Source organism: Athalia rosae, chromosome 2 (assembly GCF_917208135.1).
Source record: "Athalia rosae chromosome 2, iyAthRosa1.1, whole genome shotgun sequence".
NCBI classification, from domain to species: domain Eukaryota; kingdom Metazoa; phylum Arthropoda; class Insecta; order Hymenoptera; family Athaliidae; genus Athalia; species Athalia rosae.
Genome location: NC_064027.1, coordinates 18,649,301 through 18,659,300, shown reverse-complemented (window position 1 = coordinate 18,659,300; position 10,000 = coordinate 18,649,301). Strand labels below are relative to the sequence as shown.

The window sequence follows — 10,000 nt, the reverse complement described above, 5'->3', positions numbered from 1 at the left end:
GTCGCGCATCACTCGTTGGAACGAAAAATTTTCAAAGTCCGAAAGAGTCGCGCATCACTCGTTGGATCGAAAAATTTTCAAAGTCCGAAAGAGTCGCGCATCACTCGTTGGATCGAAAAATTTTCAAAGTCCGAAAGAGTCGCGCATCACTCGTTGGATCGAAAAATTTTCAAAGTCCGAAAGAGTCGCGCATCACTCGTTGGATCGAAAAATTTTCAAAGTCCGAAAGAGTCGCGCATCACTCGTTGGATCGAAAAATTTTCAAAGTCCGAAAGAGTCGCGCATCACTCGTTGGATCGAAAAATTTTCAAAGTCCGAAAGAGTCGCGCATCACTCGTTGGATCGAAAAATTTTCAAAGTCCGAAAGAGTCGCGCATCACTCGTTGGAACGAAAAATTTTCAAAGTCCGAAAGAGTCGCGCATCACTCGTTGGATCGAAAAATTTTCAAAGTCCGAAAGAGTCGCGCATCACTCGTTGGAACGAAAAATTTTCAAAGTCCGAAAGAGTCGCGCATCACTCGTTGGATCGAAAAATTTTCAAAGTCCGAAAGAGTCGCGCATCACTCGTTGGATCGAAAAATTTTCAAAGTCCGAAAGAGTCGCGCATCACTCGTTGGATCGAAAAATTTTCAAAGTCCGAAAGAGTCGCGCATCACTCGTTGGATCGAAAAATTTTCAAAGTCCGAAAGAGTCGCGCATCACTCGTTGGATCGAAAAATTTTCAAAGTCCGAAAGAGTCGCGCATCACTCGTTGGATCGAAAAATTTTCAAAGTCCGAAAGAGTCGCGCATCACTCGTTGGAACGAAAAATTTTCAAAGTCCGAAAGAGTCGCGCATCACTCGTTGGATCGAAAAATTTTCAAAGTCCGAAAGAGTCGCGCATCACTCGTTGGAACGAAAAATTTTCAAAGTCCGAAAGAGTCGCGCATCACTCGTTGGATCGAAAAATTTTCAAAGTCCGAAAGAGTCGCGCATCACTCGTTGGATCGAAAAATTTTCAAAGTCCGAAAGAGTCGCGCATCACTCGTTGGAACGAAAAATTTTCAAAGTCCGAAAGAGTCGCGCATCACTCGTTGGAACGAAAAATTTTCAAAGTCCGAAAGAGTCGCGCATCACTCGTTGGATCGAAAAATTTTCAAAGTCCGAAAGAGTCGCGCATCACTCGTTGGATCGAAAAATTGAAAAAGTCCGAAAGAGTCGCGCATCACTCGTTGGATCGAAAAATTTTCAAAGTCCGAAAGAGTCGCGCATCACTCGTTGGATCGAAAAATTTTCAGAGTCCGAAAGAGTCGCGCATCACTCGTTGGATCGAAAAATTTTCAAAGTCCGAAAGAGTCGCGCATCACTCGTTGGATCGAAAAATTTTCAAAGTCCGAAAGAGTCGCGCATCACTCGTTGGATCGAAAAATTTTCAAAGTCCGAAAGAGTCGCGCATCACTCGTTGGAACGAAAAATTTTCAAAGTCCGAAAGAGTCGCGCATCACTCGTTGGAACGAAAAATTTTCAAAGTCCGAAAGAGTCGCGCATCACTCGTTGGATCGAAAAATTTTCAAAGTCCGAAAGAGTCGCGCATCACTCGTTGGAACGAAAAATTTTCAAAGTCCGAAAGAGTCGCGCATCACTCGTTGGATCGAAAAATTTTCAAAGTCCGAATGAGTCGCGCATCACTCGTTGGATCGAAAAATTTTCAAAGTCCGAAAGAGTCGCGCATCACTCGTTGGATCGAAAAATTTTCAAAGTCCGAAAGAGTCGCGCATCACTCGTTGGATCGAAAAATTTTCAAAGTCCGAAAGAGTCGCGCATCACTCGTTGGATCGAAAAATTTTCAAAGTCCGAAAGAGTCGCGCATCACTCGTTGGATCGAAAAATTTTCAAAGTCCGAAAGAGTCGCGCATCACTCGTTGGAACGAAAAATTTTCAAAGTCCGAAAGAGTCGCGCATCACTCGTTGGATCGAAAAATTTTCAAAGTCCGAAAGAGTCGCGCATCACTCGTTGGAACGAAAAATTTTCAAAGTCCGAAAGAGTCGCGCATCACTCGTTGGATCGAAAAATTTTCAAAGTCCGAAAGAGTCGCGCATCACTCGTTGGATCGAAAAATTTTCAAAGTCCGAAAGAGTCGCGCATCACTCGTTGGATCGAGAAATTTTCAAAGTCCGAAAGAGTCGCGCATCACTCGTTGGATCGAAAAATTGAAAAAGTCCGAAAGAGTCGCGCATCACTCGTTGGATCGAAAAATTTTCAAAGTCCGAAAGAGTCGCGCATCACTCGTTGGATCGAAAAATTTTCAAAGTCCGAAAGAGTCGCGCATCACTCGTTGGATCGAAAAATTTTCAAAGTCCGAAAGAGTCGCGCATCACTCGTTGGATCGAAAAATTTTCAAAGTCCGAAAGAGTCGCGCATCACTCGTTGGATCGAAAAATTTTCAAAGTCCGAAAGAGTCGCGCATCACTCGTTGGATCGAAAAATTTTCAAAGTCCGAAAGAGTCGCGCATCACTCGTTGGAACGAAAAATTTTCAAAGTCCGAAAGAGTCGCGCATCACTCGTTGGATCGAAAAATTTTCAAAGTCCGAAAGAGTCGCGCATCACTCGTTGGATCGAAAAATTTTCAAAGTCCGAAAGAGTCGCGCATCACTCGTTGGATCGAAAAATTGAAAAAGTCCGAAAGAGTCGCGCATCACTCGTTGGATCGAAAAATTTTCAAAGTCCGAAAGAGTCGCGCGTCACTCGTTGGATCGAAAAATTTTCAAAGTCCGAAAGAGTCGCACATCACTCGTTGGATCGAAAAATTTTCAAAGTCCGAAAGAGTCGCGCATCACTCGTTGGATCGAAAAATTTTCAAAGTCCGAAAGAGTCGCGCATCACTCGTTGGATCGAAAAATTTTCAAAGTCCGAAAGAGTCGCGCATCACTCGTTGGAACGAAAAATTTTCAAAGTCCGAAAGAGTCGCGCATCACTCGTTGGAACGAAAAATTTTCAAAGTCCGAAAGAGTCGCGCATCACTCGTTGGATCGAAAAATTTTCAAAGTCCGAAAGAGTCGCGCATCACTCGTTGGAACGAAAAATTTTCAAAGTCCGAAAGAGTCGCGCATCACTCGTTGGATCGAAAAATTTTCAAAGTCCGAAAGAGTCGCGCATCACTCGTTGGATCGAAAAATTTTCAAAGTCCGAAAGAGTCGCGCATCACTCGTTGGATCGAAAAATTTTCAAAGTCCGAAAGAGTCGCGCATCACTCGTTGGATCGAAAAATTTTCAAAGTCCGAAAGAGTCGCGCATCACTCGTTGGATCGAAAAATTTTCAAAGTCCGAAAGAGTCGCGCATCACTCGTTGGATCGAAAAATTTTCAAAGTCCGAAAGAGTCGCGCATCACTCGTTGGAACGAAAAATTTTCAAAGTCCGAAAGAGTCGCGCATCACTCGTTGGATCGAAAAATTTTCAAAGTCCGAAAGAGTCGCGCATCACTCGTTGGAACGAAAAATTTTCAAAGTCCGAAAGAGTCGCGCATCACTCGTTGGATCGAAAAATTTTCAAAGTCCGAAAGAGTCGCGCATCACTCGTTGGATCGAAAAATTTTCAAAGTCCGAAAGAGTCGCGCATCACTCGTTGGATCGAAAAATTTTCAAAGTCCGAAAGAGTCGCGCATCACTCGTTGGATCGAAAAATTTTCAAAGTCCGAAAGAGTCGCGCATCACTCGTTGGATCGAAAAATTGAAAAAGTCCGAAAGAGTCGCGCATCACTCGTTGGATCGAAAAATTTTCAAAGTCCGAAAGAGTCGCGCATCACTCGTTGGATCGAAAAATTTTCAAAGTCCGAAAGAGTCGCGCATCACTCGTTGGATCGAAAAATTTTCAAAGTCCGAAAGAGTCGCGCATCACTCGTTGGATCGAAAAATTTTCAAAGTCCGAAAGAGTCGCGCATCACTCGTTGGAACGAAAAATTTTCAAAGTCCGAAAGAGTCGCGCATCACTCGTTGGATCGAAAAATTTTCAAAGTCCGAAAGAGTCGCGCATCACTCGTTGGATCGAAAAATTTTCAAAGTCCGAAAGAGTCGCGCATCACTCGTTGGATCGAAAAATTTTCAAAGTCCGAAAGAGTCGCGCATCACTCGTTGGATCGAAAAATTTTCAAAGTCCGAAAGAGTCGCGCATCACTCGTTGGAACGAAAAATTTTCAAAGTCCGAAAGAGTCGCGCATCACTCGTTGGATCGAAAAATTTTCAAAGTCCGAAAGAGTCGCGCATCACTCGTTGGAACGAAAAATTTTCAAAGTCCGAAAGAGTCGCGCATCACTCGTTGGATCGAAAAATTTTCAAAGTCCGAAAGAGTCGCGCATCACTCGTTGGATCGAAAAATTTTCAAAGTCCGAAAGAGTCGCGCATCACTCGTTGGATCGAAAAATTTTCAAAGTCCGAAAGAGTCGCGCATCACTCGTTGGATCGAAAAATTTTCAAAGTCCGAAAGAGTCGCGCATCACTCGTTGGATCGAAAAATTTTCAAAGTCCGAAAGAGTCGCGCATCACTCGTTGGATCGAAAAATTTTCAAAGTCCGAAAGAGTCGCGCATCACTCGTTGGATCGAAAAATTTTCAAAGTCCGAAAGAGTCGCGCATCACTCGTTGGATCGAAAAATTTTCAAAGTCCGAAAGAGTCGCGCATCACTCGTTGGATCGAAAAATTTTCAAAGTCCGAAAGAGTCGCGCATCACTCGTTGGATCGAAAAATTTTCAAAGTCCGAAAGAGTCGCGCATCACTCGTTGGAACGAAAAATTTTCAAAGTCCGAAAGAGTCGCGCATCACTCGTTGGATCGAAAAATTTTCAAAGTCCGAAAGAGTCGCGCATCACTCGTTGGATCGAAAAATTTTCAAAGTCCGAAAGAGTCGCGCATCACTCGTTGGATCGAAAAATTTTCAAAGTCCGAAAGAGTCGCGCATCACTCGTTGGATCGAAAAATTTTCAAAGTCCGAAAGAGTCGCGCATCACTCGTTGGATCGAAAAATTTTCAAAGTCCGAAAGAGTCGCGCATCACTCGTTGGATCGAAAAATTTTCAAAGTCCGAAAGAGTCGCGCATCACTCGTTGGATCGAAAAATTTTCAAAGTCCGAAAGAGTCGCGCATCACTCGTTGGATCGAAAAATTTTCAAAGTCCGAAAGAGTCGCGCATCACTCGTTGGATCGAAAAATTTTCAAAGTCCGAAAGAGTCGCGCATCACTCGTTGGATCGAAAAATTTTCAAAGTCCGAAAGAGTCGCGCATCACTCGTTGGATCGAAAAATTTTCAAAGTCCCAACGATTCTCGCATGGAACTAAGTTCCAACGTACTGCCAAATTTTTCAGGTCGCGTTGCTGTTTTGCCCCATAAGGAACACGTGTTATGACCGGCCGGCTCCGACGTCCGAGCGGCACCGTTGATACTTCATGCACCGAGCGGTCTCGACCGGTCGGTCGGCACCTAGTCCTCGGGTTTCGGAACTTTCGACTTGTTTCGGCCCGTATCTCGACATCCCTTTGCGGGTTTGTTGTCGGGGCTATGGTTTCGTCCTCACCGTGTCACGAACACGCAGACAAAAATTTTTTTCGAATTTTGAAAATTTTTCGTCTGAGCGGAGATTCGCACCACAGGCGTTCGTTTCGTTCCGGTAAGAACCACTCTCACGAGTTCAAAGTTTTTCCGAGCGCTCACGTTTCGCAGGGGCGAGTTCTTCGCTCCGTCTAGAAAATATGATTCAATTTGAATCGTCGACACTACATAACCGCGGGTCGGTGTCTAAGACCGAATGGCCCTTTATGCGGTGACCAGAAAGTCTTCTCTCGCAAGTCGAGGGAAGCAGTCGAACAGAGGCATCAACTCGCCACATTCCGTGCGTATCACAGTCTGTTCGCAGACGGTACACATTGATTTCCAATCGTACTCCCGACGCTTGCAATCTAGCCGAAGGATACGAGAAGGATAATTCGAACGATTTGCACCGGGGAGTCGACAAAAATTGTCTTCACCCGAGGAAACACAAAGTCGAACAGAGCGCTCTGAGCGCTAGTACGCGTACACAAGTTGTGCGGTACCAGATATACATATTATATTAAAACGTGTGGCCGACCGGGCAAAGACTCGGCGGCATGGGGCAACACACGAAAAGAGCTACCAATAACACAAAGCTCCCTGGTTGATCCTGCCAGTAGTCATATGCTTGTCTCAAAGATTAAGCCATGCATGTCTCAGTGCAAGCCATATTAAGGTGAAACCGCGAATGGCTCATTAAATCAGTTATGGTTTCTTAGATCGTACCCACATTTACTTGGATAACTGTGGTAATTCTAGAGCTAATACATGCAAACAGAGTTCCGACCAGAGATGGGAGGAATGCTTTTATTAGATCAAAACCAATCGGTGGCGGGTTCGTCCCGTCCGCCGTTTACTTTGGTGACTCTGAATAACTTTGGGCTGATCGCACGGTCTTGGTACCGGCGACGCATCTTTCAAATGTCTGCCTTATCAACTGTCGATGGTAGGTTCTGCGCCTACCATGGTTGTAACGGGTAACGGGGAATCAGGGTTCGATTCCGGAGAGGGAGCCTGAGAAACGGCTACCACATCCAAGGAAGGCAGCAGGCGCGCAAATTACCCACTCCCGGCACGGGGAGGTAGTGACGAAAAATAACGATACGGGACTCATCCGAGGCCCCGTAATCGGAATGAGTACACTTTAAATCCTTTAACGAGGATCAATTGGAGGGCAAGTCTGGTGCCAGCAGCCGCGGTAATTCCAGCTCCAATAGCGTATATTAAAGTTGTTGCGGTTAAAAAGCTCGTAGTTGAATCTGTGTCTCACGCTGTCGGTTCACCGCTCGCGGTGTTTAACTGGCATGATTGTGGGACGTCCTACCGGTGGGCTTAGCCTTTCGGGGCGGCCCAACTAATATCCCATCGCGGTGCTCTTCATTGAGTGTCGAGGTGGGCCGGTACGTTTACTTTGAACAAATTAGAGTGCTTAAAGCAGGCTATTTTCGCCTGAATACTGTGTGCATGGAATAATGGAATAGGACCTCGGTTCTATTTTGTTGGTTTTCGGAACCCCGAGGTAATGATTAATAGGAACAGATGGGGGCATTCGTATTGCGACGTTAGAGGTGAAATTCTTGGATCGTCGCAAGACGGACAGAAGCGAAAGCATTTGCCAAAAATGTTTTCTTTAATCAAGAACGAAAGTTAGAGGTTCGAAGGCGATCAGATACCGCCCTAGTTCTAACCATAAACGATGCCAGCTAGCGATCCGCCGAAGTTCCTCCGATGACTCGGCGGGCAGCTTCCGGGAAACCAAAGCTTTTGGGTTCCGGGGGAAGTATGGTTGCAAAGCTGAAACTTAAAGGAATTGACGGAAGGGCACCACCAGGAGTGGAGCCTGCGGCTTAATTTGACTCAACACGGGAAACCTCACCAGGCCCGGACACCGGAAGGATTGACAGATTGAGAGCTCTTTCTTGATTCGGTGGGTGGTGGTGCATGGCCGTTCTTAGTTGGTGGAGCGATTTGTCTGGTTAATTCCGATAACGAACGAGACTCTAGCCTGCTAAATAGGCGTACTTTCCGGTATCTCGAAGGCCCCCGGCTTCGGTCGGGAGGTTTTTACTACCGGCGTACAAATAAATCTTCTTAGAGGGACAGGCGGCTTCTAGCCGCACGAGATTGAGCAATAACAGGTCTGTGATGCCCTTAGATGTTCTGGGCCGCACGCGCGCTACACTGAAGGAATCAGCGTGTCTTCCCTGGCCGAAAGGCCCGGGTAACCCGCTGAACCTCCTTCGTGCTAGGGATTGGGGCTTGCAATTATTCCCCATGAACGAGGAATTCCCAGTAAGCGCGAGTCATAAGCTCGCGTTGATTACGTCCCTGCCCTTTGTACACACCGCCCGTCGCTACTACCGATTGAATGATTTAGTGAGGTCTTCGGACTGGTACGCGGCAATGCCTCGGCATTGCCGATGTTGCCGGGAAGATGACCAAACTTGATCATTTAGAGGAAGTAAAAGTCGTAACAAGGTTTCCGTAGGTGAACCTGCGGAAGGATCATTAACGTTTCGTTACTGCGAAAAAAAAAGCAGCGAATCGATGATTATTTTGGTAGATTCCACCGTGAATCTCACGCAATTATAATCCAGTCAAAAGACACACATGGCACAAGAGGTGGCGTACAATGTACGCGTGTCACGAATATCGAACTACGTAACGGCCGAAACGGCTCGTGTCGCACTCACACACGTCGACGACGAACGATCTTGCTATGTCCGTTGGAAGAGAGAGAAAATAATATAAAAAGGACATTACAACTAGTGTATCACGGTAAAATATATCGTGTGCAGCAGCCAAAAACAAACTAAGGCATAAATGGCTATGGGTAAAAAAAACACTAGAAAAATAAAAGGACATTGCTACTACGCCAACCTACGGGGGCGCAAGAACGAAAACTCTCTTTCCATTCTGGACGATAGCGATGCGGATCGTGATGCCATTCGTCGATCAGATTTGTGTGAGGTAGCGACATTGTGCGCGTTGCTGAGGCGACCAAGTGCCCGCTTCTGTTGAACGGGACGCTTGGTGTGCGTTTGAATCAACCGTTCGGTCGATCCCCCCGCTTTGTACGAGGCGTGGCGCGCGATTGATCGAACGGTTTTTTTTATGCTTTTTTTTCAAATTGTTTCTTTTCAAAGATACACATGAAGAAAAGTTACCATACTTTCACGGGGTAACCTGCTCCGGCTGGAGTTTAGCTCCACCGGGGTGACGTCGCGTTCTCCGCGGCGGAAGGTTGGCGACGAACTTTCGCCCCGTGAAATGCAATTGAGATCTTATTCCTTTTGCGTAACATTACCAAAATCCACGTGCCGTGGTTCCCCCCAGACACAAAAAATATGGCTCGATCGAATTATACGCGGCTTCCTCCTCGCACGTAAAGTGTTGTAGAGTACAAGCCGCGCTCGAGCCTTTCGGAGGGGTTCCGCGCGTCACGCGCTTGATATTGGAATCACATTCGAACTGATCGTACAAAGAAACGCTTGAAGCGAGGTGCACGAATGATCGCAAGATTCTTCGCGTCACGACGAGCCGGCGTAACAACCGAACAATTGTCAAAGTGTCTCCTCTGCCCTCCGTTTTGACTCGAGGTGCGGCCGGAGACACGATGCAAAGTGAAAAAACGATTACCCTGAACGGTGGATCACTTGGCTCGTGGGTCGATGAAGAACGCAGCTAATTGCGCGTCTACTTGTGAACTGCAGGACACATGAACATCGACATTTCGAACGCACATTGCGGTCCACGGATACATATCCCGGACCACGCCTGGCTGAGGGTCGTTACAAAACAAACTACTGCACGTGGCCCCACCTCGCAAGAGGAGCGAGGGTCGCGTGCGCAAGAATTGGGCGTTCACCGCTGTGGTCCGCGCGCGAGTCGCGCGCGAGCCCGCGGCGTCGCCTCAAACGATTTTGAGAGACTGACACGGTACGACTCGCGTCAACCGCGCAAAAGTCGGCGGGTTGGTGCATCGCGGTCGTGTGGCCGGTCGTCGCGTCCCAGCGCTAGTATAATAGTCGAGAGGAACGTCGATCCGAGCCGCGCGATACCTGCGTTGCCGCCCGTTTTGACGAACGGGTTGCCGTTAGCAAAAATTTTGGTAAGAGAAACGACCCGCGTGCCAAACGCCTCATCGTCGAATTGATGACGGTTGTGTGGCGCGCGCGTGTCGTTTGTCGGGTTGACGAGAAAAGGTGGAGTAAAAAATAAGAATATCCGCGGAGTCAGATTTTCGATGATCGTCCGTGATTTTTTTTTTATTTTGCGCTCCCCCTCTCGATCACACCCTAGTCGTCTCCGTTGAAAAACACACCACGATATGTTTTGTTCGAACGATTCTTTGACGACCTCAGAGCAGGCGAGACTACCCGCTGAATTTAAGCATATTAATAAGCGGAGGAAAAGAAACTAACCAGGATTTCCTTAGTAGCG

At 46.8% G+C, this 10,000-nt stretch overlaps 3 non-coding genes across 3 annotated transcripts in view; all 3 read left to right on the top strand.

Moving 5' to 3' along the window:
* The first annotated feature begins 6,154 nt into the window (after nt 1-6,154).
* On the top strand, nt 6,155-8,068 carry LOC125500112. The gene has a single exon (XR_007277308.1). It is a non-coding gene; the product is annotated as a small subunit ribosomal RNA (ribosomal RNA).
* Nucleotides 8,069-9,193: 1,125 nt separating this feature from the next.
* LOC125500110 lies at nt 9,194-9,348 on the top strand. Its single transcript, XR_007277306.1, has one exon. It is a non-coding gene; the product is annotated as a 5.8S ribosomal RNA (ribosomal RNA).
* Nucleotides 9,349-9,912: 564 nt separating this feature from the next.
* The window catches only part of LOC125500121, a 4,043-nt gene continuing 3,955 nt past the window's right edge, over nt 9,913-10,000 (top strand). Inside the window, exon 1 of the ribosomal RNA XR_007277317.1 lies at nt 9,913-10,000. This exon is cut by the window's right edge and continues 3,955 nt beyond it. This is a non-coding gene — a ribosomal RNA (large subunit ribosomal RNA).